The sequence below is a fragment of the Passer domesticus genome, chromosome 9 (assembly GCF_036417665.1).
Source record: "Passer domesticus isolate bPasDom1 chromosome 9, bPasDom1.hap1, whole genome shotgun sequence".
NCBI lineage: Eukaryota > Metazoa > Chordata > Aves > Passeriformes > Passeridae > Passer > Passer domesticus.
In genome coordinates, this window is record NC_087482.1 from 3391096 (window position 1) to 3416625 (window position 25530).

The 25530-nt window shown below is 55.2% G+C and overlaps 5 long non-coding RNA genes across 5 annotated transcripts; all 5 read right to left on the reverse strand.

The window, feature by feature from the left end:
• On the reverse strand, positions 1–827 carry LOC135307039 (uncharacterized). The gene is made up of 3 exons (XR_010367781.1): positions 744–827; positions 559–657; positions 1–114 (listed from the first exon to the last, which is right to left on the reverse strand). It is a non-coding gene; the product is annotated as an uncharacterized LOC135307039 (long non-coding RNA).
• An 18213-nt stretch (positions 828–19040) lies between these two features.
• LOC135307040 (uncharacterized) lies at positions 19041–20106 on the reverse strand. The gene is made up of 3 exons (XR_010367782.1): positions 19993–20106; positions 19593–19850; positions 19041–19148 (listed from the first exon to the last, which is right to left on the reverse strand). It is a non-coding gene; the product is annotated as an uncharacterized LOC135307040 (long non-coding RNA).
• A 1051-nt stretch (positions 20107–21157) lies between these two features.
• Positions 21158–22121, reverse strand: LOC135307471 (uncharacterized). The gene is made up of 4 exons (XR_010368193.1): positions 22047–22121; positions 21887–21958; positions 21698–21799; positions 21158–21250 (listed from the first exon to the last, which is right to left on the reverse strand). It is a non-coding gene; the product is annotated as an uncharacterized LOC135307471 (long non-coding RNA).
• A 316-nt stretch (positions 22122–22437) lies between these two features.
• Positions 22438–23445, reverse strand: LOC135307041 (uncharacterized). The gene is made up of 4 exons (XR_010367783.1): positions 23342–23445; positions 23173–23253; positions 22984–23085; positions 22438–22554 (listed from the first exon to the last, which is right to left on the reverse strand). It is a non-coding gene; the product is annotated as an uncharacterized LOC135307041 (long non-coding RNA).
• Positions 23446–24065: 620 nt separating this feature from the next.
• LOC135307290 (uncharacterized) lies at positions 24066–25194 on the reverse strand. The gene is made up of 4 exons (XR_010367994.1): positions 25094–25194; positions 24821–24892; positions 24632–24732; positions 24066–24173 (listed from the first exon to the last, which is right to left on the reverse strand). It is a non-coding gene; the product is annotated as an uncharacterized LOC135307290 (long non-coding RNA).
• Positions 25195–25530: the final 336 nt, after the last annotated feature.

Below are 25530 nucleotides of genomic sequence, written 5' to 3' on the forward strand. Positions count from 1 at the left end.
CTGCTGTGCCTGTGCCCGTGTCTGCCATCGCCTTCCTTCCTGCAGCAGGGGCTGCCAATGAGCCACTGCTTCTCCCTGAGTGTTCCTCCTCCTGCAGAGCCTTTTGGTTCATCACTTGAAAAAGGAAAAAAGGCACAACTGGATCAAATGGAAACATTCCCCACTGGGGATGTGTCATCGTCATCAGGAAATGCTTGTCAAAGTCACAGGTAAAGATCAGGAAAATGCCCAGGTAATTGGGGCTAGGCCAGTGCACTCCCATGAGCAAACAGCTACACCGCCTGATCTTCTCAGAGACTGGGAAATGGCAGGGGATCTCAGGCCCACAGTACAGTTGGGGCACCCTATCAGCTGATGCCAAATTCCATCCTGCAGAGGCTGGGGAGGAATTGCAGCCAGGCCAGGATGGGAAACAGCTCTGCAGGGTGTGAAAGCAGCAGCGGGGCAGCGAGGCTGCCATGGATCCCTTCCCACTGTGCCGGGCACGGCGTATCCAGATGTGCAGCCAAAGCCCCCAGCTGCTGAGTCCCAGGGGAAGCATGAGGGAAATGCACCCACCTTGTCCTCCGGGTGCTTCCTTCTGTGTTTCTGTCAGGAATTCATCTGCCTCATGAGACATTTTGGCTGCAGTATCTTGGGTCTTCCCTTTTGGAGGACCTGAAGAGAAAGTAGTTCCATTTCCCAGGAATGGATCCCACAAAAGCAGGCTCAGCCTGTGGGGTCAGCAGGGACACACTACTCACCCCTGCCATGGGAGCTGGGTTGGGGCCAAGCATCCAGCCCTGGAGCTTGAGAAGTCCTCCCTGCAGACACACCTGTAACTCAACAGCCACAGATGCTTCTGCCATCTCTGCTGATCTGCACGGGCACCACTGAGCCGCAGGAGCGGTGAGGAGATCGTGCAGGCCGAGGGCACACACGTGCATGTTTCTGTGCTGGCACCTGCAGCGCTGCCTCCCTGGCCCAGCTTTGGGCTCTGAGCTGGCAGCTCTCCCAGGGGAAAGGCCTTGACCTACCCTCAGCATCTCCCAGAGCCTCAGTCCTGGATGTGGGGCCTTCACCAGCAGGTTCAGCTGCAAAGAAAGGCAGGACAGAAGAGCTCCTGTGGCACTGCAGGAGATCCTCAGGCTGCCCACAAGGCTCAGCCCTGGGGCACAGCCCTGGGCCCGGCCCCTTCCCTCTCTGCTCTTCTCTGTGACTGCACAGAGCACACGGAAGGACACACTGGCATTGCACACGGGAGGAAGATTGAAAGCTAAATGCTCCTTCCTCCCACTGACAGTGATACTGTGCGACTCCTCAGGGATCCAGAAGGGAGCAGGGAAAGAATTTCAAAATCCTTCACCCCTTACATAATGTTAAGGGAAATGGCTTATGAGTGAGCTCTTGTCACTTTGATCCTGATTATTCTGTCAAGAAAGGCACACGGAGGAATAGCCTCCAGCATCCTCCAGGAATTTCAAGACATTTTCCAGCCGGGCTTCCAAAAAATTCAAGCCATGATTCCAGTCTTGAAGGGATCAGAGATCAGAACGATATCTGTGGCATTCTGGGATCCCCTTCTGGCACAGGGAACTGGGCACTGCCAGGGGGTCGGGTAAGACCGTGGGAGCCAGATGGGAATAGACATGGCCAAAGCTGCAGAGGGGCCTGGGGAGCTCTGGGCTGGCTCCTGGTCACACTCCACACTCTTTCCCTGCACTCAGCAACATCCCAGGGAGGGGTGGCTGGAGCACCACAGGGCCCCGGGGCTCTCTCCTTCACATACAAAAGAAATCCTCACAAAAGCCCTGGGGAAAACTTGAGCAGGCAGTGCCACAGCTATCCATCCCTCCCTCCTACAGTCCCTGCTGCCCTCCTTCTGCTGGGACAGCTCCCAGTTCCCAAGGGCAAACAGCCAGGCCCTCTCAGGACACACTGGAGCCTTGCTCTCCCCCTCTGTCCTTTCCCCACCGTGGGCACCCAGTGCAGTCACTGCCAGGTTTCAGGACATGTCTCCCCCAGAGGGACCCCAGCAGGACTGCTCAGTACCCGAGTGCCCTGAGCCTGCTCGGGATAATTCCCCTGGGCTGTGCCGCTCTAGTCCAGGCTGTGCCCGCACTGCCAAGCAGCAGAGAGGGCAGCTCAAGCCTCAGCAGAGCTCAGGCCCAGAGGCACAGCAATTACCTCCTGTGCCTGTGCCTGGCATGGCCTCCCTTCCTGCAGCAGAGGCTGGCACGGAACCACTGCTTCTGCTGAGAAATGCTTCCTTCTGCACAGGTTCTTCTTTCATTTCTGGAGAATGGAAAAGAGACAGATGGATCAGATGGAAACATTCCTGACTGGGAATGGGGAAGGTGACAACTTCAGGAAGCATCACTTGTGAAAGGAATGCATAAGGATCAGAAAACACCCAGGATTTTGGGACAACCCAAGGCTGCTTCCTTCCCCAAACAGCCCCAGTATCTGATCTGCCTGGACACCAGGAAATTGCAGGGGATCTGAGGGTGGGCATGGCCTGTGGTGCAATTGGGGCTATCTGTCAGCTGATGCCAAATGCCTTCCTGCAGAGGCTGGGCAGAAGCTGCAGCCAGGCCAGGCTGGGAAACAGCCCTGCAGGGCATGAAAGCAGCAGCGGGGCAGCGAGGCTGCCATGGATCCCTTCCTGCTGTGCCAGGCACGGCGTGTCCAGATGTGCAGCCAAAGCCCCCGGCTGCTGAGTCCCAGGGGAAGCATGAGGGAAATGCACCCACCTTGCCTTCTCTGCAGACATTCCTTCAGCATTTGCCACATGACTTCTAATGGGTCCTGGAATTTCTTGCCTGCCATATCTTTGGTCTCTCCTGTCGGAGGACCTTAAGAGAAAGTAGTTCCATTTCCCAGGAATGGACCCCACAAAAGCAGGGCTCAGCCTTTGGGGTCAGCAGGGACACACTACTCACCCCTGCCATGGGAGTTGGGCTTTTGTGCAGCATCCGAGGTAGGAGTTGGTGAAGGCGTCCCTGCAGACACGCCTGTAACACAACAGCCAGAGAAGCTTCTGTCACCTGCTTCTTACCAGTCAGTCAAACATTACACCTTGGTGGGACAGTGAGAACATACCTGCAGAATGCTCGGAGGGCTTCACAACTTCAGAGCGCCAGGCTAATGGAGAATCCTTCCCAGCATCCCAGTCTGGAAGCAAACCAAGATGAGAACTGTTTCCATTGTGTGCTAGGTCTGGCTCTGGCCCTGGGCTGGCAGCAGGGCTCCCGCTCGGGGCTGCTCCTGTGCCTTGGGCCTCTGGGCACTCAGGGCCAGCTCCGCAGCAGCTGCAGCGCCAGGGACGTTGCTGCACCAGTCCCGTTTCCCCGGGGCTCTGAACCAGCTCCAGAGGCCTGGAAGCCGAGGCGCCTCCAGCTTTGGCTGCTGCCGGGCTGGGCAAGGGCAGGCCCTGGAGGAAGAGCTGCTGCCACACAGCCCCGGCCAGGGCTGAGCCTGGCACAGCAATTACCTGCTGTGCCTGTGCCCGTGTCTGGCTTTGCCTTCTTTCCTACAGCAGGGGCTGGCACCGAAGATGGAGTGCTTCCTTCAAGAAATGCCACCTTCCACTGAAGCACTATGTCCATCTCTTGACAAAGGAAGGGAGACAGCTGCATCAGATGGAGCTGTTCCCCACTTGGGCGGTGGCATCAGAGGTAATATTTGTGAAATTTATGGAGCAGGAAAATGGCCAGATTACAGTAGTGTGATGTGAGCACTTCCACCTCCAAACAGCCACCCTTTTCCTAATCTGCAGGGCTGGATATAGTGGGGGATCTCAGGGTGTGTTACAGTTTGGACTGCCTGTCAGCTGATGCCAAATGCCTTCCGGCAGAGGCTGGGCAGAAGCTGCAGTCAGGCCAGTCTGGGAAACAGCCCTGCAGGGCGTGAAAGCAGCAGCGGGGCAGCGAGGCTGCCATGGATCCCTTCCCGCTGTGCCAGGCATGGCGTGTCCAGATGTGCAGCCAAAGACCCCGGCTGCTGACTCCCAGGGGAAGCATGAGAGAAATGCACCCACCTTCTCTTGTCTGCAGGGGTTCCTTCAGCTCTTGCCTAATCTGTTTGGATGGTTGCAGGGACATCTTATCTGTTGTATCTTGGATTTTCCCTGTTGGAGTAACTTAGAGAAAAATATTTCCATTTCCCAGGAATGGATCCTACAAAAGCAAGGCTCAGCCTTTGAGGTCAGCAGGGACACACTACTCACCACTGTGATGGGAGCTGGGCTTGCGTATAGCATCCAAGGTAGCAGCTGGAGAAGCTGGAGAAGTCCTCCCTGTAGACACATCTGTAACACAACAGCCACAGAAGCTTCTGTCACCTGGTTCCTGCCTGCTTGTCTACAATTCTTCCTTGGTGGCACACCGAGAACATACCTGCAGGAGGCTCCAAGGGCTTCAAAACTTTATTCATCCAAGCTGATGGAGAAGCAACCTCATCTAGAACGGAGCACAGATGAGAACACTTTCCAGGGTGTGCTGGGATCCCCTTCTGCCACAGGGAACTGTGCACTGCCAGGGGGTCGGCTAAGGCCATGGGAGCCAGATGTGAATAGACATGGCCAAAGGTGCACAGGGGCCTGGGGAGCTCTGGGCTGGCTCCTGGTCACTTTCCACACTCTTTCCCTGCCCTCAGCAACATCCCTATGAGGGGTGGCTGGAGCAGCGCAGGGTCCCGGGGTTCTCTCCGTCAGACACAGAGGAAATCCTCTCTAAAACCCCGGGGAAAACTGCAGCAGGCAGTGACACAGGTATCCATCCCTCCCTCTGTCCCTCCTGTCCTCGTTCTGCTGGGACAGCTCCCAGATCCCAAGGGCCAACAGCCAGGCCCTCTCAGGACACACTGGAGCCTTGCTCTCCCCCTCTGTCCTTTCCCCACCGTGGGCACCCCGTGCAGTCACTGCCAGGTTTCAGGACATGTCTCCCATGGAGGGACCCCAGCAGGACTGCTCAGGACCCGAGTGCCCTGAGCCTGCTCGGGATAATTCCCCTGGGCTGTGCCGCTCTAGTCCAGGCTGTGCCCGCACTGCCAAGCAGCAGAGAGGGCAGCTCAAGCCTCAGCAGGGCTCAGGCCCAGAGGCACAGCAATTACCTCCTGTGCCTGTGCCTGGCATGGCCTCCCTTCCTGCAGCAGAGGCTGGCATGGAGGCCCTGCTTCCTCTGGGAAATGCTTCTTTCTCCGCAGGCTCTCCTTTGATTTCTGGAGAATGCAAAAGAGACAGATGGATCAGATGGAAACATTCCTGACTGGGAATGGGGAAGGGGACAATTTCAGGAGGCATCAATTGTGAAAGGAATGGATAAGGATCAGAAAACACCCAGGATTTTGGGACAACCCAAGGCTGCTTCCTTCCCCAAACAGCCCCAACATCTGATCTGCCTGGACACCAGGAAATTGCAGGGGATCTGTGGGTGGGCATGGCCTGTGGTGCAACTGGGGCTGCCAGTCAGCTGATGCCAAATGCCTTCCTGCAGAGGCTGGGCAGAAGCTGCAGCCAGGCCAGGCTGGGAAACAGCCCTGCAGGGCGTGAAAGCAGCAGCGGGGCAGCGAGGCTGCCATGGATCCCTTCCCACTGTGCCGGGCACGGCGTGTCCAGATGTGCAGCCAAAGCCCCTGGCTGCTGAGACCCAGGGGAAGAATGAGGGAAATGCACCCACCTTGCCTTCTCTGCAGACGTTCCTTCAGCATTTGCCACATGATTTCTAATGGGTCCAGGAATTTCTTGTCTGCCATGTCTTTGATCTCTTCTGGTGGAGGACCTTAAGAGAAAGTAGTTCCATTTCCCAGGAATGGATCCCACAAAATCAGGGCTCAGCCTTTGGGGTCAGCAGGGACACACTACTCACCCCTGCCATGGGAGCTGGGCTTATGTGCAGCATCCAAGGTAGGAGTTGGTGGAGTTGTCCCTGCAGACACGGCTGTAAAACAACAGCCAGAGAAGCTTCTGTCACCTGGTTCTTACCAGTCAGTCAAACATTACACCTTGGTGGGACAGTGAGAACACACCTGCAGAATGCTCGGAGGGCTTCACAACTTCAGAGCGCCAGGCTAATGGAGGAACCGTCCCAGCATCCCAGTCTGGAAGCAAACCAAGATGAGAATTGTTTCCATTGTGTGCCAGGGCTGGCTCGGGCCCTGGGCTGGCGGCAGGGCTCCTGCTCGTGGCTGATCCTGTGCCTTGGGCCTCTTGGCACTCAGGGCCAGCTCCACAGCAGCTGCAGCGCCAGGGACGTTGCTGCACCAGTCCCGTTTCCCCGGGGCTCTGAACCAGCTCCAGAGGCCTGGAAGCCGAGGCGCCTCCAGCTTTGGCTGCTGCCGGGCCGGGCAAGGGCAGGCCCTGGGGGAAGAGCTGCTGCCACACAGCCCCGGCCAGGGCTGAGCCCGGCACAGCAAGTACCTGCTGTGCCTGTGCCCGTGTCTGGCATTGCCTTCCGTCCTGCAGCTGGGGCTGGCACCGAAGATGGAGTGCTTCCTTCAGGAATTGCCACCTTCCACTGAAGCTCTATGTCCATCTCTTGACAAAGGAAGGGAGACAGCTGCATCAGATGGAGCTGTTCCCCACTTGGGCGGTGGCATCAGAGGTAATATTTGTGAAATTTATGGAGCAGGAAAATGGCCAGATTACAGTGGCATGATGTGAGCACTTCCACTTCCAAACAGCCACCCTTTTCCTAATCTGCAGGGCTGGATATAGTGGGGGATCTCAGGGTGTGTTGCAGTTAGGGCTGCCTGTCAGCTGATGCCAAATGCCTTCCTACAGAGGCTGGGCAGAAGCTGCAGCCAGGCCAGGCTGGGAAACAGCCCTGCAGGGCGTGAAAGCAGCAGCGGGGCAGCGAGGCTGCCATGGATCCCTTCCTGCTGTGCCGGGCACGGCGTGTCCAGATGTGCAGCCAAAGCCCCCGGCTGCTGAGTCCCAGGGGAAGCACGTGGGAAATGCACCCACCTTGTCTTGTCTGCAGGAGATCCTTCAGCTCTTGCCTTATCTCTTTGGGTGATTCCAGGGATATCTTGTCTGTTCTGTCTTGGATCTTCCCTGTTGGAGTACCTTAGAGAAAAATATTTCCATTTCCCAGGAATGGATCCCACAAAAGCAAGGCTCAACCTTTGGGGTCAGCAGGGAGACACTACTCACCACTGTGATGGGAGCTGGGCTTGAGTGCAAAATCCAAGGTAGGAGCTGGAGAAGTCCTCCCTGTAGACACATCTGTAACACAACAGCCACAGAAGCTTCTGTCACCTGGTTCCTGCCCGCTTGTCTACAATTCTTCCTTGGTGGCACACTGACAACATACCTGCAGAAGGCTCCAAGGGCTTCAAAACTTTCTTCTTCCAAACTGATGGAGAAGCAACCTCATCTAGAATGGAGCACAGATGAGAACACTTTCCAGGGTGTGCTGGGATCCCCTTCTGCCACAGGGAACTGTGCACTGCCAGGGGGTCGGCTAAGGCCGTGGGAGCCAGATGTGAATAGACATGGCCAAAGGTGCACAGGGGCCTGGGGAGCTCTGGGCTGGCTCCTGGTCACTTTCCACACTCTTTCCCTGCCCTCAGCAACATCCCTATGAGGGGTGGCTGGAGCAGCGCAGGGTCCCGGGGTTCTCTCCGTCAGACACAGAGGAAATCCTCTCTAAAACCCCGGGGAAAACTGCAGCAGGCAGTGCCACAGCTATCCATCCCTCCCTCTGTCCCTCCTGTCCTCGTTCTGCTGGGACAGCTCCCAGATCCAAAGGGCAATCAGCCAGGCCCTCTCAGGACACACTGAAGCCTTGCTCTCCCCCTCTGTCCTTTCCCCACCGTGGGCACCCCGTGCAGTCACTCCCAGGTTTCAGGACGTGTCTCCCATGGAGGGACCCCAGCAGGACTGCTCAGGACCCGAGTGCCCTGAGCCTGCTCGGGATAATTCCCCTGGGCTGTGCCGCTCTAGTCCAGGCTGTGCCCGCACTGCCAAGCAGCAGAGAGGGCAGCTCAAGCCTCAGCAGGGCTCAGGCCCAGAGGCACAGTAATTACCTCCTGTGCCTGTGCCTGGCATGGCCTCCCTTCCTGGAGCTGAGGCTGGCATGCAACCACTGCTTCCTCCGGGAAATGCTTCTTTCTCCGCAGGCTCTCCTTTCATTTCTGGAGAAGGAAAAGAGACAGCTGGATCAGATGGAAACATTCCTCATTGGGAATGAGCCATGGATCCCATCCCGCTGTGCCGGGCACCATGCGTTCAGATGTGCAGCCAAAACGCCCGGCTGCTGAGTCCCAGGGGAAGCATGAGGCAAATGCACCCACCTTTTCCTCCCTGCAGGATTTTCTTCAGCACTTGCCTCATCTGTTTGGATGGTTCCAGGGATATCTTCTCTGTTGTGTCTTGCATCTTCCTCTTCGGAGGAACTTAGAGAAAAATATTTCCATTTCCCAGGAATGCATCCCACAAAAGCAGGGCTCAATTTGTGGGGTCAGCAGGTTCACACTACTCACCCCTGCCATGCAGACTGGTCTTGTTGGCAATAACCACCAACGTACGTATGAATCTCCTCCCTGCAGACACACCTGTAACTCAACAGCCACAGAAGCTTCTGCCATCTCTGCTGATCTGCACGGGCACCACTGAGCCGCAGGAGCGGTGAGGGGATCGTGCAGGGCGCAGGCACACGCGTGCATGGTTCTGTGCTGGCACCTGCAGCGATGCCTCCCTGGCCCAGCTTTGGGCTCTGCGCTGGCAGCTCTCCCAGGGGAAAGGCCTTGACCTACCCTCAGCATCTCCCAGAGCCTCAGTCCTGGATGTGGGGCCTTCACCAGCAGGTTCAGCTGCAAAGAAAGGCAGGACAGAAGAGCTCCTGTGGCACTGCAGGAGATCCTCAGGCTGCCCACAAGGCTCAGCCCCAGGGCACAGCCCTGGGCCCGGCCCGGCCCCTTCCCTCTCTGCTCTTCTCTGTGGCTGCACAGAGCACATGGAAGGACACACTGGCACAGCACACGGGAGGAAGATTGAAAGCTAAATGCTCCTTCCTCCCAATGACAGTGATCCTGTGGGAGCCCTCAGGGCTCCAGAAGGGAGCAGGGCAAGGTTTCCAGATTCTTTCAACCTTAAGATTATGTTAAGGGAAATGGTTTGTAAGTGAGCTTTTGTTGCATTAATCCTGATTATTCACTCAGGAAAGACAGAATGAAAACTTGCCTCCAGCATCCTCAAAGAACTTCAAACCATCCTTCATCAGGACTTCCTGAAAACCCATGTCATGATTCCAGGCTAGAAGGGAGCAGAGATCAGAACCATTTCCATGGTGTGCTGGGATCCCCTTCTGCCACAGGGAACTGGGCAATGCAGGGTTGTTGGGTAAGGCTGTGGGAGCCAGATGTGAATGGACATGGCCAAAGCTGCACAGGGGCCTGGGGAGCTCTGGGCTGGCTCCTGGTCATTCTCCAACCTCTTTGCAGGCCCTTTGCAACATCTCTGGAGGGGTGGCTGGAGTAGCCCAGGGCCCGTGGGGTCTCTCTCCCTCCCACAGAGGAAACCCTCCCTAAAGCCCGGGGCAAAACCAGCCCCAGCGCTTCCCAGGGAGCAGGGAGTGCTGTCCCGGGAAAGGGCAGCCAGGCTGCCGGCTCACCTGCTCGCCGCGCTTGCAGCGGAGCAGCCTGGGCAGCCCTGGCAGGCAGGGCCGCAGCCAGGAGCAGCAGGAGTAGGAGGCGCAGAGCAAGGGCCATGGTGCCTTGTCCTCCGCCAGTCCCGCAGCTCTTGCTGCCACCGCTGTCCCGACACCGCTGTCCTAACGTCAGCACCGCTGCTGCCACCGCCGCTGCTGCCGCAACAGTTGTGCTCCAGGACTGACTGCTGGCTCCTTGTGCTGCTGTGCAACCACGGGGCTCTGGCACCTCTGGCACCTCTGTGACCTCAGGGCCTGCTGAGAGCTCAGCCTGCTGTGACCCCAGAGCCCTGCTGTGACCTCATGGCCTCAGCTGTACCCCCAGAGTGTGTGCCCGTCCGCATGAATGGACTGCCCTGATTGTAAATGTTTTGCTTCATCAAAGGGCCATTGCTCAGCAAAACCTTTCTTTTGCCTGCTGACGTTGCTGGTCAGGCTGCGTCCCTCAAGATGCCCTTGATTGTTGCAGTTCAAATTTATTTTATTGATTCCATTTTAAGTGTTGTTTAAGGGCTCTGTTGTGCCCCCATTTTTTTCCTGAGTTGGTTTACCTGTGGGTTTTACCCTCCCTCCAAACTGTCCCTTGTGTCCTTCCCCACCCCTTGTTCCAGCTCTTTCCCTGCCTGTCAAGGCAACCCAGCCCCTTGGTTCCCCAACCTTTGGGCCAATCCCTGACTGCAACTCCCCTTTGGCATTCCCCTACTCCTGGGAGCCCCACTGGCCCTTGTGACCCATCCTCTCCACCCTCCTACCCCAATTGGCCCCAGACACTTGATGTAATCCCCTCACTCCTCTCCTGAGGATTCCCTATTGGTTCATTGTTTGCATCCACCCCATGACTTGTATGTGTACAAAACCCCTTGGGCAGTACAGCTAGGGGCTTCTCATCCTGTTCTCCTCACCTGGAGTAAGGTGTTCCTTGCAGAACCTGAAGACAGGGAGCCTCCTCCTTTCTCCTGTGCTTCGTTCCTGTCGTGGCTTGTGTCTGGCACTGGAGAGCAAGTGGCACTAAAGGCTCTGTCTCTGGTAAATCCCCATAGCGAGGCAGTTCCCGACTCCTGCCGTAGTGCCGGAGTTCTAAGAGCTAGCCCAGGTTCCAGCACTCACTTCACTAATGTACCGAATGCCCCTTCTTCAGTGCCTGCTCTGGTGCTCTGCCAGCTCACACAGCAGAGTGTGATTCACATACTGCAGCCCAGAGTTAGGTTGTTGCAACATTGAAATGGGTGTGGTTGGCAGGATGGCTGGGCATAAATCACTACAGAACTAAAGCAAATGTGTGCACTGTCCCAGGCTGGACTTGAATAGGCACAGGAATTGTGGAAAGATGAGGACAAGATAGCAGAGAACAATGGAAAAAACAGCTGAAAGGAGGACGTGCTAAAGGAGTTATTTGTGCACATTTGGGGCTATATTTTTCTTGGGTGCAAAGCAAAATGAAAAGCTCCTAAATGCCCAAAAGATGAGAACTGTGTGTGGTAAATAGGTATGATTCATGCTGACAAAATTGAAAGAGTAATCAATACTGATACAGTAATTAATATTTGGAAATAATAAAACAGTTAAAGGTGTAATGCCAAGCAAGAAAGGGAGAGGAGGGGTTATCCCTCTCCCCACCGTTCTCCTGCAGCTGTTCAGAACAGGAAGAAGCAAGAGATAACAATGACTGAATTTAGTTGGAAGAGAGGAGAATTTGGTTGGACACCAGGCAAATGTTGATTATATGAGATTCACTGCTTTAATGTTAGAACACAATATTGGTTTATACAATACCAGCTTGGTGCGCATGTGTAATCCAAAAGATGAACTCCAGGACATGGAGGAAGAGGAGAGGCCTTCCTCAAAGAAGATCCCCAAAGAGTGGTACAACTTACTTAAAGAAGTGTGGAGCATGCGTGGTAAAGGTGATGATGAGGGCGGTGATACAAGTGTGACGAATCGAAAATGGGAGGAGATGGTAATGACATACAGCATAAAAAGGGGAATTTTGTCTTCACAAGCTAGTCCGTGAGGTGACGGGGGTCCAAAAGCCCTGCACTCTGTACCCCATGCATATCCCGCATGGTTAGTTTTGCTTATACGCTATTATCAGGACCAAATTATTCGTAATTTAAAGCAAATTATATAGTCAGTGTTTCGAGTTTATTCAATTGTATATATATTAAGTTACATAATTAAAATTGCTGTTTTATTTAATTTTGTTTGGGTTTGTTTTTTTGGTTTTTTTGATTGGAAAATTTGGCAAATATAACATGTGGAATGTTCTCCACAGCAGAGTGTCAGACCTCTGAATCTTTTTAAACAATTTTATCAAGGTGGAACTGTGGCAGCTTCAGCTGGTGCCTCTGGAGGACCTTGAACAAAGAACGCCTGAGCTTTTCTACCCTCCCAGGTGAAGTGTGATAATCTCAGGTCTTCCTGCTGTGTCCGAGTGCCGGGCCACTGGCTGGCACCACAGGTCCCCAGACCCTCTGCTGAGGCATCCCTTTCCTAGAGTCAAGTTTAGTCTGTCACATTTGGCTTTTCTCTCTGATCCACCACCAGGACCAAAGATCACACGGTCCTGAGGATGTAAAAATGCCTGTTCCTTCTGGAACATTGCTGTTGTGTGACAGCCGTGCAGGCAGAGCGGGCAGCTGTAGGGATACTGACTCGTTTCCCTGGTGCCAGCCGTGCTGCATACATCGAGCTGCTGGGTGTTGGTGCTCGCTGGGACGCGGACTGGCCCGGCACCACGGGAGTTAGGAAGGGTCTTGAAGGAATCCCCACGCGTTAAAGCAGACGATTTAGCCGGGGATTTTAAGTTGTTTCTCAGTTAACCTTATAAAAGGCCAAAACAAGTCTCCTATGAATTCTGTCCCTGTCAAGTTCAGTTCTGCCCCGAAAGCCCCTCAGCATTCTCAGGGCAGTGGCAGGAGCCGGGTGCTGGCCCGTAGCCCCGCTGGCCGGGGAGAGCACGGCCCAGAGCGAGCCCCTGCTGCCCGGGATGTCCACAGGCCTGGGGGAGCCTGGCGGGCAACGCCAGGGCCCTGTCCAGGGCTCCTGGGGCTCCTCTGGCATCTGTTCCGTCCCCTCGGGCGCTAAGCGGTGCCCGTCCCGCGGGGCTGTCTGTGCCCGGCCCCAAAAGAGGCAGGGCCGGGGCTGTGGCCCCTGGGCTGGCGGTGCCACCTGCCCGGCGCTCAGCACTGCCCGTGCCGTGCCGGTGCAGCGTGACCCGGCGGGGCAGCTCCGCCTTGGCGCCTCGCCACCGCCATCCCGGCACGGCAGCTGGCCCTGGGCCGCGGCAGCCCTGAGCCGCACGGGCCCGGGAGGGACTGCCGGAGCTCCCCGTCCCCTGCGTGCCTCAACAGACACTCCAGCCCCACTGCGTGCAGCAGGAGGGACACAAAGCACCTGCACGCTTACGAGAGTCCACAGCCCTTTCTACATGTGAAATGTGACCTCAGAACCGTGACATGTGCCTCAGGAGAGATCCCAGCACCCTGCACACCTTGGGAGAGATCCCAAACCCTCTGCATGCCTCACACAGGATTCCAAATCCCTTGCATGATTTGAAGTGGACCCCAGTGCCCTCCATGCCTCAGAGGAAACCTAAAATATTCCTGGGTGTGTCACAAGGGACCCCACTCCCTCGTGCACCTTAGGGGGACTCCAAAGCCCCCACGTGCCCTACAGGGAAGTCCAGGCCAGCTACGCCGAGTGTTTTGACCTGGAAAACAAGCCTGGTTTCACCTGGGTTGTTGTGTCTCTGGGGCTGCTCACCAGCCCTGTCGGACCCTGAGGCTACACAGCCCTTCCCTTCCCTTCCCTTCCCTTCCCTTCCCTTCCCTTCCCTTCCCTTCCCTTCCCTTCCCTTCCCTTCCCTTCCCTTCCCTTCCCTTCCCTTCCCTTCCCTTCCCTTCCCTTCCCTTCCCTTCCCTTCCCTTCCCTTCCCTTCCCTTCCCTTCCCTTCCCTTCCCTTCCCTTCCCTTCCCTTCCCTTCCCTTCCCTTCCCTTCCCTTCCTTCTGGCCCTGGCTGAGAGCAGCAGACCCTGTGCAGCACCCTGCATTGGTGAAGGCTCATCAATTAGGTCCTATCCAGTGTGTGTTAATTAGGGAGGAGCTTTGTTTTGCCTGCTGACATTGCTGGTCAGGCTGTGTCCCTGGAGATACTCTTGATGGCTTCCCTCTTTTCCTGGCCATGGCACTGGAGGAGGTCTGGGCCCAGATGATCCCACGGAAGGAAATGTCCCTCAGCCCAGGGACGCTCAGCATGGGCTGCCCCATCCCCTCGGGGCCCCACCGCTGGTCACAGTGAAGCGATCTGCAGAATAAATAGACTCCACTGTCACCCTGGTTTTAATGTTCTGTCCTGGATTAGGGTCAATCTGGGAGAAGACCTCCAAAGGGGGCCCCCCCAGAAAGCAACCCCACATGGCCCCTTCCCCCCAGCAGGTCGGGAAGGATTCCTTGGAGAGTAGTGGAAAGAACCTGTTTATTTGACAGGCAAAACACCCCCAGCACACAAAATGAACAATAGCAGATGACAATGCTTTCACCCATCTGAAAAAGATGACAAATTCAGAAAGTCTTTCCTGGCAGTGGTGGCTCTGCTGTCGCTCCCTCCGGCGCTGGGGATAGCTGCTGCAGCCACAGGATGCAAACTCTCGGTGTTTCCCAGGTCCCAGTCCGGAGCAGGTGTGAGTGGTTCGAAAAAGGGAAAGGAAAAACAGTCCAGGGAAAAATCTGGACTGCTTAGCTAAACTGACTAACAAGCAGAAGCCAAAAAGCAAAAGCAAAGCAGGAGCAGAGCAGAAGCAAGAGCAAAGCAAGCAACAGAAAGCAAAGCAAAAAGCAAAAGCTGCACTATGTACTGCGCCGTCTGTCTGTCCTGCCAGCCGTGGGGGAGCAGGCTGATAACAAACCAAAACAAACCTTGCTCTTCAGCGCCAGTCGTGAAGGCACAGTACGTAATATCCAGCATTAACAGAACACACGACTGGGGATGCAAGCATCATAACCTCACCCTAGGACAAGTTCTTCTAAGCCTTCTGATGTTTACATTCTTGTAGCAAACTTTCTCACGCATTTTATGCAAACAGCTTATTGTTATGCATTCTTTTCTGCAGGAGGAGAAATTTGATGGACTGTTGGTTTGTCCAGTGTCATTGGAGAGGTGGCACTTTCACCCTCCAATCCACTGTCACTTTTGGAAATCTGTAAATGTTGGAGTCAGAAATTCAACTGCCCTCTTTTCTACCTTGGAGAGATGCATGTCTGTGTTGTTTTATTTCATGTCCTATAGTGACACTCCACAACCTGATGTAGTTATGATGTGGGTATGCGTGTCAGGGCCTGGCACAGGCGAGATGGCTCTTGTGAAAACTTGTGCCCCGAGCCCTGGTCTGAGCCACATCTTTGTTCACAAACATGTTCCATATGCAATGCATTACACAATCTCTTCATGCACATTCAACCCCTGGCCCCGCCTGTCCTCCCCTCACATGGCGATGAGATCCACGGCCTTCAGGGCATGCGTTGTTTCCTGTGGTGGTCACACTGGGGTCTTTGGTGGTCTCTGAGGCCGAAGGCTGTGGTCTTGCTCATGACTGAACTTTTGAACTTTTCTCCTTTGTGCGTGCACTGTGGTCCCCTGGTGCTTATCTGAGTAGGTCTGTTGGTTTGGATCAGCTTGGAGACAGAGGAGCTCCTTAGTCTAGGCTACCTGCATTCCCTGGTCTTCTCCTGGTGTTATGAGTAAAACAGTTATCTGTAGCTATGATATTTTATTAAAAATCCTTTCCTGGGATTTTTCCCCTCCTGAGGAGCTGAGGGCCTCAGGAAAGAAATGTAAACAATAACTATCTGCTGCAGTGGAATGCAACAGGTGCTTCTTCCATTGGTCCATGTGGATTGTTTTCACTTGATGACCAATCACAGCCAACTGTGTGGAGCCTGTGAGCAGTCACAAGATTTTTGTTATGCATTCTATTCTATTATTCTTCTTTGTAGCCTTCTGGTCATTTTTTCCTCTCTGTTCTTTTAGTATAGTTTTAATGTACTATTTTAATAGAATATATAATAAATCAGCCTTCTGAAATGGAGTCAAGCCTCGTGTCTCCACACCTGGTGTGTTCGCCCCCACAAATTATCCTTTTTTTTTTAAGGCTGCAAAGTTAAACAGGTTGGGCCAGTTACTGAGAGTTGAAATGTTGACTATTTGTTGTTGATAGCTTCATGTAGCAATCACCTCTTGTTAATAGTTTTTCTTCAATTACCTGTTAATGGTTAGAAATCAAGCGCAATTGTCCCCCTGCTCCTTCCCCAGAGCAAGCAGGTAGCAGGGGGAGGTGACATCAGAGCTAGTATGCAGATGAGAATGCATTTCACCAAAGTTTGCAATTTTCCAGGAAAAAAACTCCTAAAAACAACAAGCCAACATGGAATTATGAAACCTAAGGAATGTCTAAAGGTGAGGAACTTAATCCTTAGTATCTGCTAAGATCCTTTTTACTCCTCACCCTAACCTGAAAGGATGTCAGCTAGGAAGAGGACCTGGAATGTTAGACCAAAGAAGCGGAATTCCCACTACTCCCTCGAGGATGGAAGCCCCAGCTCTGCCTGCATACCAGCGGGCACAGCTGCATCATCATCCTTCTCCTCTGTGCCACTCCTGGGAGCAGCGGGGGTGTGGGCGACCTGTCCTTTCTCCCCAACCTGAGCTGAATTTTTTTAATAAAGGCATTAAAAAGGAGAAAGATCTCCTGACCTATTTATGACACTGGTATTGTCCTTCATAGCAAGAAGCTTCAGAAATTTGCATTTTCCTATGCCCTTTGTACCATGGCAGAGGTTTCTTAAGTAAAAGGTTAAAATCCAACACATAATTCTACAATTTAAAATTTAAATGCTTAGTCCATATTGCTAACTTAATTGAAGCCCCCCCAAAAACCTCCATTTCAACAGCAGCCCCTGCCTGGCTTCTGCCTGCCCACACCGTGGGCATCCACGGCTCCTCCTGGGCATGGAGCTCAGTCAGTGCTGGGGCTGGGTGGGCTTTGCTGCTGCTGCCACCTGGACACTGGGGTGACCGCTTGTCCTAGGTTGCAGTGTAAAGATGTATTCTAATGCCATCCTCAAGAGCTGCTGAAACCAGGAGGGGCATTGTTTCTTCCTTATCTCCTGTTAATGGGCCCATCAATGTCTTGCCACATGACTCAGAAATAACTCCCTCCCAGAGCCATTTTTGTTTCATGGCTAATCAAGGACCCACAGCATGAGGCAGAATGATATCAGCTCACTGTGAGATGCTCTGCCCATGGGGGAGGAGCTAAGCATCCCCAGCTGGATATAATCTGGGTTTTGGGACACAACAAGCAGTCTTTCCACTGGATTCCCAGAGGAACCGTGGCCCTTACCCACTGCTTTTCCAGAGGATGAGAGCTACCAGATTGTTTCTACAGGATCACCACTTCCACAAGTCCATTTCATCTGGACTGCTACCACCACCCTAACTAGCAGGGTGTCAGCAGGCTGTATTCTGACTCTGTCAGTGGTTTTTCTTTTGTATTATTGCATGTGTTTTGATTTTTTTCCCTTTTTCTAATAAATTGTATTTCTGACTTGGAGTCTCTCACTGGTTTTGCTTTCCAACCAGAACAAAGATCCTTCTCTTTATTTCAACAGAAGAATAGGCCATTGCCTAACCTGCAAGCCGGGGGGGTGGGGGGGGTGTCACCTTCAGTGATTCCTAGAGGGAAAGGCAAGGCGGCTCAGGGGCAGAGGAAGGGATGTGTTGATCTCAGGAAGGGCTGGAGGGTGCTGGGCTGGTCCTGGGGTCCCTAGAGGTACTCGAGTTGGCTGGGATGGGACAGACAAAGATAAAAAAAGGGATGAAGGCAGCTTGGGGAGGCCCATGGGGAGAGCAGGTGGAAGTGGGATCTACAGGGTAAAAGGAGGTTTGCTCGTAGACTGTTGTTCTGGGGTCCTCTTCGCAGAACACTTGAGAGGGCTGTCCGGGCCGTTCCTGCTGCTGGAGGAGCTGCCCACGCTTTCTGGGTGTGAGGTGCAGCCACCGTCTTCCAACTCCTGTCCCGAGGTGCTCCTGTGCAGAGAGGAGGTGGCTGAGGCCCCAGCTGCCAGTGGCACACAGGGACCCTCGTGCACAGCAGGGCCCAGAGCTGGCAAGGCTCCCCAGCACGGCTGGAGCTGCTGGCACAGCTGGGCCCAGCTGGACAGCTGCCCCTCAAGGCCCCGGCCAGCAGGGCACGGCTCTGGGCAGGGTCCCTGGCCAGGAGTGGGCCCCAGAGCACCTCTGCCTTTCAAGGGCAACCTCGGCCCTGCTCTTTCTCCTCCCCACCTCCCTCTGCCTCTGCCCCGTGCCCCTGGGGCTGCTCTTGGCCAGGCAGCCTCAGTAGGAGCCAGCACTGGCTGCAGCCCCAGCGGGCCCCCAGGACAAGGCCCAGCAATTGAGAGGCCAATGGAAGCACTGGGCAGCAGCAGAAGCCTCAGCAGAGTTATTTGGACAATCATGGACTGGCCACAACCCCACTGCAGCCTCAATGGGAATGTTCCCTGTCCACGCTGGACTTTGAAAAGAAGCTGTTGGAGGGGGCAGGCAATAAAACACTCACTGTTTTCTGTTCCAGGAATACCAGATTCCAATGCAGAACAACAAGAAGACAAGCTCCAAATACAGCACGCCTGCCAGAAACCCTAGCTAGCAGCCTGTTCCCTGACAGAAACCCCTTCCGAGGCCATCCTGGGCATTGGGAACAGGTCTTGTGGTGCCAGCTGCATCTGTGGGAGCGATGGGGAGCGTGAGCCCGTGCTGTGCTGCACTGCTGAGCTGGCAGCACGGTGGATACGGGCAGGACGTTCTCTGTTTCCCCCAGAGCTGGGGCCTGCAGGCACCTTGCCGGCCCTTGGCACAGGCTGTGCCAGCCAACAAAGCCCAGCAGGCCGGGAGGAGAGCCCGGGGGCAGCGCAGCTGCTTGGGCAGTGGCTGCTGCCAGGGACACGGGCCAAAGCCATCCCTGAGCAGCCACTGCCACCCCTGACCCTCCCTGCCCCGTGACAGCTCCCCCAGCCCCAGGGGACAGGCTCAGGCCCTGTCAGGACCCAGCGCAGCCCCCGCCCAGTCGGGAGCCAGGGCTGGCTCTGGCCCTGGGCTGGCGGCAGAGCTCCCGCTCGGGGCTGCTCCTGTGCCTTGGGCCTCTGGGCACTCAGGGCCAGCTCCGCAGCAGCTGCAGCGCCAGGGACCTTGCTGCACCAGTCCCATTTCCTGGGGCTCTGAACCAGCTCCAGAGGCCTGGAACTCGAGGCGCCTCCAGCTTTGGCTGCTGCCGGGCCGGGCAAGGGCAGGCCCTGGGGGAAGAGCTGCTGCCACACAGCCCCGGCCAGGGCTGAGCCTGGCACAGCAATTACCTGCTGTGCCTGTGCCCGTGTCTGCCATCGCCTTCCTTCCTGCAGCAGGGGCTGCCAGTGAGCCACTGCTTCTCCCTGGGTGCTCCTCCTTCTGCACAATCTTTTGGTCCATCACTTGAAAAAGGGAAAAAGGGACAACAGGATCAAATGGAAACACTCCCCACTGGGGAGGTGGCACCTTCATGAGGCAATGCTTCTCTAAGTCACAGGTAAAGATCAGGAAAAAGCCCAGGTAATTGGGGCTGGGCCAGTGCACTCCCTTGTGCAAACAGCTGCACCTCCTGATCTTCTCAGAGACTGGGAAATGGCAGGGCATCTCAGGCCCACGGTACAGTTGGGGCACCCTATCAGATAATGCCAAATTCCATCCTGCAGAGGCTGGGCAGAAGCTGCAGCCAGGCCAGGTTGGGAAACAGCCCTGCAGGGCGTGAAAGCAGCAGCGGGGCAGCGAGGCTGCCGTGGATCCCTTCCTGCTGTGCCGGGCACGGCATGTCCAGATGTGCAGCCAAAGCCCCTGGCTGCTGAGTCCCAGGGGAAGAATGAGGGAAATGCACCCACCTTGTCCTCGGGGTGTTTCCTTCTGTGTTTGTCTCAGGAATTCATCTGCCTCATGAGACGTTTTGGCTGCAGTATCTTGGGTCTTTCCTTTTGGAGGACCTTAAGAGAAAGTAGTTCCATTTCCCAGGAATGGATCCCACAAAAGCGGGGCTCATCCTGTGGGATCAGCAGGTACACACTACTCACCCCTGCCATGGGAGCTGGGTTGGGGCCAAGCATCCAGCCCTGGAGCTTGAGAAGTCCTCCCCACAGACACACCTGTAACTCAAAAGCCACAGAAGCTTCTGCCATCTCTGCTGATCTGCACGGGCACCACTGAGCCGCAGGAGCAGCGATGCCTCCCTGGCCCAGCTTTGGGCTCTGAGCTGGCAGCTCTCCCAGGGGAAAGGCCTTGACCTACCCTCAGCATCTCCCAGAGCTTCAGTCCTGGATGTGGGACCTTCACCGGCAGGTTCAGCTGCAAAGAAAGGCAGGACAGAAGAGCTCCTGTGGCACTGCAGGAGATCCTCAGGCTGCCCACAAGGCTCAGCCCCGGGGCACAGCCCTGGGCCCGGCCCCTTCCCTCTCTGCTCTTCTCTTTGACTGCACAGAGCACACGGAAGGACACACTGGCACAGCACACGAGAGGAGGACTGAAAGATCAATGTTCCTTCCTCCCACTGACAGCGATCCTGTGGGATCCCTCAGGGATCCAGAAGGGAGCAGGGAAAGATTCTCAGAATCCTTCAGCCCTTACATAATGTTAAGGGAAATGGTTTATAAATGAGCTTTTGTTGCATTGATCCTGATTATTCACTCAGGAAAGGCAGAATGAAAACTTGCCTCCAGTATCCTCCAGGAACTTCAAACCATCCTTCATCAGGACTTCCTGAAAACCCATGTCACGATTCCAGTCTAAAAGGGAGCAGAGATCAGAACCATATCTGTGGCATGCTGGGAACCCCTAATGCTACAGGCAAAAGGGCACTGCAAGGGGGTCGGGTAAGGTTATGGGACCCAGATGGGAATGGACATGGCCAAACCTGCCCAGGGGCCTGGGGAGCTCTGGGCTGGCTCCTGATCACTCTCCACACTCTTTCCCTGCCCTCAGCAACATCCCTGGGAGGGGTGGCTGGAGTAGCCCAGGGCCCTGGGGCTCTCTCCCTCAAACTCACAGCAAATCCTCCCTAAAGCCCTGGGGAAAACTGCAGCAGGCAGTGACACAGCTATCCATCCCACCCTCCTACAGTCCCTCCTGCCCTCCTCCTGCTGGGACAGATCCCAGATCCAAAGGGCAAACAGCCAGGCCCTCTCAGGACACACTGGAGCCTTCCTCTCCCCCTCTGTCCTTTCCCCACCGTGGGCACCCCATGCAGTCACTGCAAGGTTTCAGGACGTGTCTCCCATGGAGGGACCCCAGCAGGACTGCTCAGTACCCGAGTGCCCTGAGCCTGCTTGGGATAATTGCCCTGGGCTGTGCCGGTGCAATCCAGGCTGTGCCCGCACTGCCAAGCAGCAGAGAGGGCAGCTCAAGCCTCAGCAGGGCTCAGGCCCAGAGGCACAGCAATTACCTCCTGTGCCTGTGCCTGGCATGGCCTCCCTTCCTTCAGCAGAGGCTGGCACGGAACCACTGCTTCCTCCGGGAAATACTTCCTTCTGCACAGGCTCTCCTTTCATTTCTGGAGAAGGGAAAAGAGACAGCTGGATCAGATGGAAACATTCCTGATTGGGAATGGAGATGGTGAGGAATCACTTGTGAAAGGAATGGATAAGGATCAGAAAACACCCAGGATTTTGGGACAACCCAAGGCTGCTTCCTTCCCCAAACAGCCCCAACATCTGATCTGCCTGGACAGAAGGAATTTGCAGGGGATCTGAGGGTGGGCATGGACTGTGGTGCAATTGGGGCTGTCTGCCAGCTGATGCCAAATGCCTTCCTGCAGAGGCTGGGCAGAAGCTGCAGCCAGGCCAGGCTGGGAAACAGCCCTGCAGGGCGTGAAAGCAGCAGCGGGGCAGCGAGGCTGCCATGGATCCCTTCCTGCTGTGCCAGGCACGACGTGTCCAGATGTGCAGCCAAAGCCCCTGGCTGCTGAGTCCCAGGGGAAGAATGAGGAAAATACACCAACCTTGTCTTCTCTGCAGACATTCCTTCAGCATTTGCCACATGATTTCTAATGGGTCCCGGAATTTCTTGCCTGCCATGTCTTTGGTCTCTCCTGTCGGAGGACCTTAAGAGAAAGTAGTTCCATTTCCCAGGAATGGATCTCACAAAAGCAGGGCTCAGCCTGAGGGGTCAGCAGGGATACACTACTCACCCCTGCCATGGGAGCTGGTCTTTTGTGCAGCATCCAAGGTAGGAGTTGGTGAGGTCGTCCCGGCAGACACGCCTGTAACACAACAGCCACAGAAGCTTCTGTCACCTGGTTCTTACCAGTCAGTCAAACATTACGCCTTGGTGGGATAGTGAGAACATACCTGCAGAATGCTCGGAGGGCTTCACAACTTCAGAGCGCCAGGCTAATGGAGAATCCTTCCCAGCATCCCAGTCTGGAAGCAAACCAAGATGAGAACTGTTTCCATTGTGTGCCAGGGCTGGCTCTGGCCCTGGGCTGGAGGCAGGGCTCCTGCTCGGGGCTGATCCTGTGCCTTGGGCCTCTGGGCACTCAGGGCCAGCTCCGCAGCAGCTGCAGCGCCAGGGACGTTGCTGCACCAGTCCCGTTTCCCCGGGGCTCTGAACCAGCTCCAGAGGCCTGGAAGCCGAGGCACCTCCAGCTTTGGCTGCTGCCGGGCCGGGCAAGGGCAGGCCCTGGGGGAAGAGCTGCTGCCACACAGCCCCGGCCAGGGCTGAGCCCGGCACAGCAAGTACCTGCTGTGCCTGTGCCCGTGTCTGGCTTTGCCTTCTTTCCTGCAGCAGGGGCTGGCACCGAAGATGGAGTGCTTTCTTCAAGAAATGCCAACTTCCACTGAAGCACTATGTCCATCTCTTGACAAAAGAAGGGAGACAGCTACATCAGATGGAGCTGTTCCCCACTTTGGCGGTGGCATCAGAGGTAATATTTGTGAAATTTATGGAGCAGGAAAATGGCCAGGTTACAGTGGCATGATGAGAGCACTTCCACCTCCAAACAGCCACCCTTTTCCTAATCTGCAGGGCTGGATATTGTGGGGGATCTCAGGGTGTGTTACAGTTTGGGCTGCCTGTCAGCTGATGCCAAATGCCTTCCTGCAGAGGCTGGGCAGAAGCTGCAGCCAGGCCAGGCTGGGAAACAGCCCTGCAGGATGTGAAAGCAGCAGCGGGGCAGCGAGGCTGCCATGGATCCCTTCCCGCTGTGCCGGGCATGGCGTGTCCAGATGTGCAGCCAAAGACCCCGGCTGCTGAGTCCCAGGGGAAGCATGAGGGAAATGCACCCACCTTCTCTTGTCTGCAGGGGTTCCTTTAGCTCTTGCCTCATCTGTTTGGATGGTTGCAGGGACATCTTGTCTGTTGTATCTTGCACTTTCCCTGTTGGAGTAACTTAGAGAAAATTATTTCCATTTCCCAGGAATGGATCCTACAAAAGCAAGGCTCAGCCTTTGGGGTCAGCAGGGACACACTACTCACCCCTGTGATGGGAGCTGGGCTTGCGCATAGCATCCAAGGTAGGAGCTGGAGAAGCTGGAGAAGTCCTCCCTGTAGACACATCTGTAACACAACAGCCACAGAAGCTTCTGTCACCTGGTTCCTGCCCGCTTGTCTACAATTCTTCCTTGGTGGCACACTGAGAACATACCTGCAGGAGGCTCCAAAGGCTTCAAAAATTTCTTACTCCTAGTTGATGGAGAAGCCTTCCCAGCACCCTCATCTAGAACAGAGCACAGATGAGAACACTTTCCAGGGTGTGCTGGGATACCCTTCTGCCACAGAGAACTGGGCACTGCCAGGGGGTCGGGTAAGGCCGTGGGAGCCAGATGTGAATAGACATGGCCAAAGGTGCACAGGGGCCTGGGGAGCTCTGGGCTGGCTCCTGGTCACTCTCCACACTCTTTCCCTGCCCTCAGCAACATCCCTGGGAGGGGTGGCTGGAGCAGCGCATGGCCCCGGGCCTCTCTCCTTCACATACAAAAGAAATCCTCACAAAAGCCCTGGGGAAAAATGCAGCAGGCAGTGACACAGCTTTCGCTCCCTCCCTCTGTCCCTCCTCCCCTCCTTCTGCGGCGACACCTCCCGGATCCCAAGGGCCAACAGCCAGGCCCTCTCAGGACACACTGCAGCCTTGCTCTCCCCCTCTGTCCTTTCCCCACCGTGGGCACCCCATGCAGTCACTGCCAGGTTTCAGGACATGTCTCCCACGGAGGGACCCCAGCAGGACTGCTCAGGACCCTAGTGCCCTGAGCCTGCTCGGGATAATTCCCCTGGGCTGTGCCGCTCTAGTCCAGGCTGTGCCTGCACTGCCAAGCAGCAGAGAGGGCAGCTCAAGCCTCAGCAGGGCTCAGGCCCAGAGGCACAGCAATTACCTCCTGTGCCTGTGCCTGGCATGGCCTCCCTTCCTGCAGCAGAGGCTGGCATGCAACCACTGCTTCCTCTGAGGAGTGCTTCCATCTGCACAGGCTCTACTTTCATTTCTGGAGAATGGAAAAGAAACAGTTGGATCAGATGGAAACATTCCTCACTGGGAATGGGGAAGGTGACAATTTCAGGAGGCATCACTTGTGAAAGGAATGGATGAGGATCAGAAAACAACCAGGATTTTGGGACAGCCCAAGGCTGCTTCCTTCCCCAAACAGCCCCAACATCTGATCTGCCTGGACAGAAGGAATTTGCAGGGGATCTGAGCGTGGGCACGGACTGTGGTGCAATTAGGGCTGCCTGTCAGCTGATGCCAAATGCCTTCCTGCAGAGGCTGGGCAGAAGCTGCAGCCAGGCCAGGCTGGGAAACAGCCCTGCAGGGCGTGAAAGCAACAGTGCTGCAGCGAGGCTGCCATGCATTCCTTCCCACGGTGCCGGGCACGGCGTGTCCAGATGTGCAGCCAAAGCCCCCGGCTGCTGAGTCCCAGGGGAAGCATGAGGGAAATGCACCCACCTTGTCCTCCCTGCAGCACTTGCTTCAGCATTTGCCACATAATTTCTAATGGATTCTGGAATTTCTTGTCTGCCATGTCTTTGATCTCTTCTGGTGGAGGACTTTAAGAGAAAGTAGTTCCATTTCCCAGGAATGGACCCCACAAAAGCAGGGCTCAGCCTGAGGAGTCAGCAGGGACACACTACTCACCTCTGCGATGGTTGCCAGGCTTCTGTGTAGGAATCAGCAAAGCAGCTGGAGAAGTCCTCCCCACAGACACATCTGTAACACAAAAGCCACAGAAGCTTCTGCCATCTCTGCTGATCTGCACGGGCACCACTGAGCCGCAGCAGCGGTGAGGGGATCACACAGGGCGAGGGCACACACGTGCATGGTTCTGTGCTGGCACCTGCAGCAATGCCCCCCTGGCCCAGCTTTGGGCTCTGAGCTGGCAGCTCTCCCAGGGGAAAGGCCTTGACCTACCCTCAGCATCTCCCACAGCCTCAGTCCTGGACGTGGCTTGGGAAGCTGCACCACCTTCACCCGCAGGTTCAGCTGCAAAGAAAGGCAGGACAGAAGACCTGTAAATCCACCAACAGAAACACCAGCCAAACCTCACTAAAAAGTCACCACTACTCCTTGAAGTAAAATAGCCTGATGCATGTTAATACCTAAGCTTGTAAGCTGTAAAACCCATTGTTATGAGAAGTAAAATATTTTATTTTAAACTGTATTATTCATGAGGTTGTTTTAAGTGAACTGAATATTTAAGGTGTGATATGCAAATTTATTTCAAAAAATAAAATATTTTAGTGCTTTTGTTATAACAGAGAAAAGAAATAGAAGTAAAAGCTAATGAAACACTGTAAAGAATATATTAGAACAATAATATGATTCGTGAAAAATCGGAAAAAAATTAA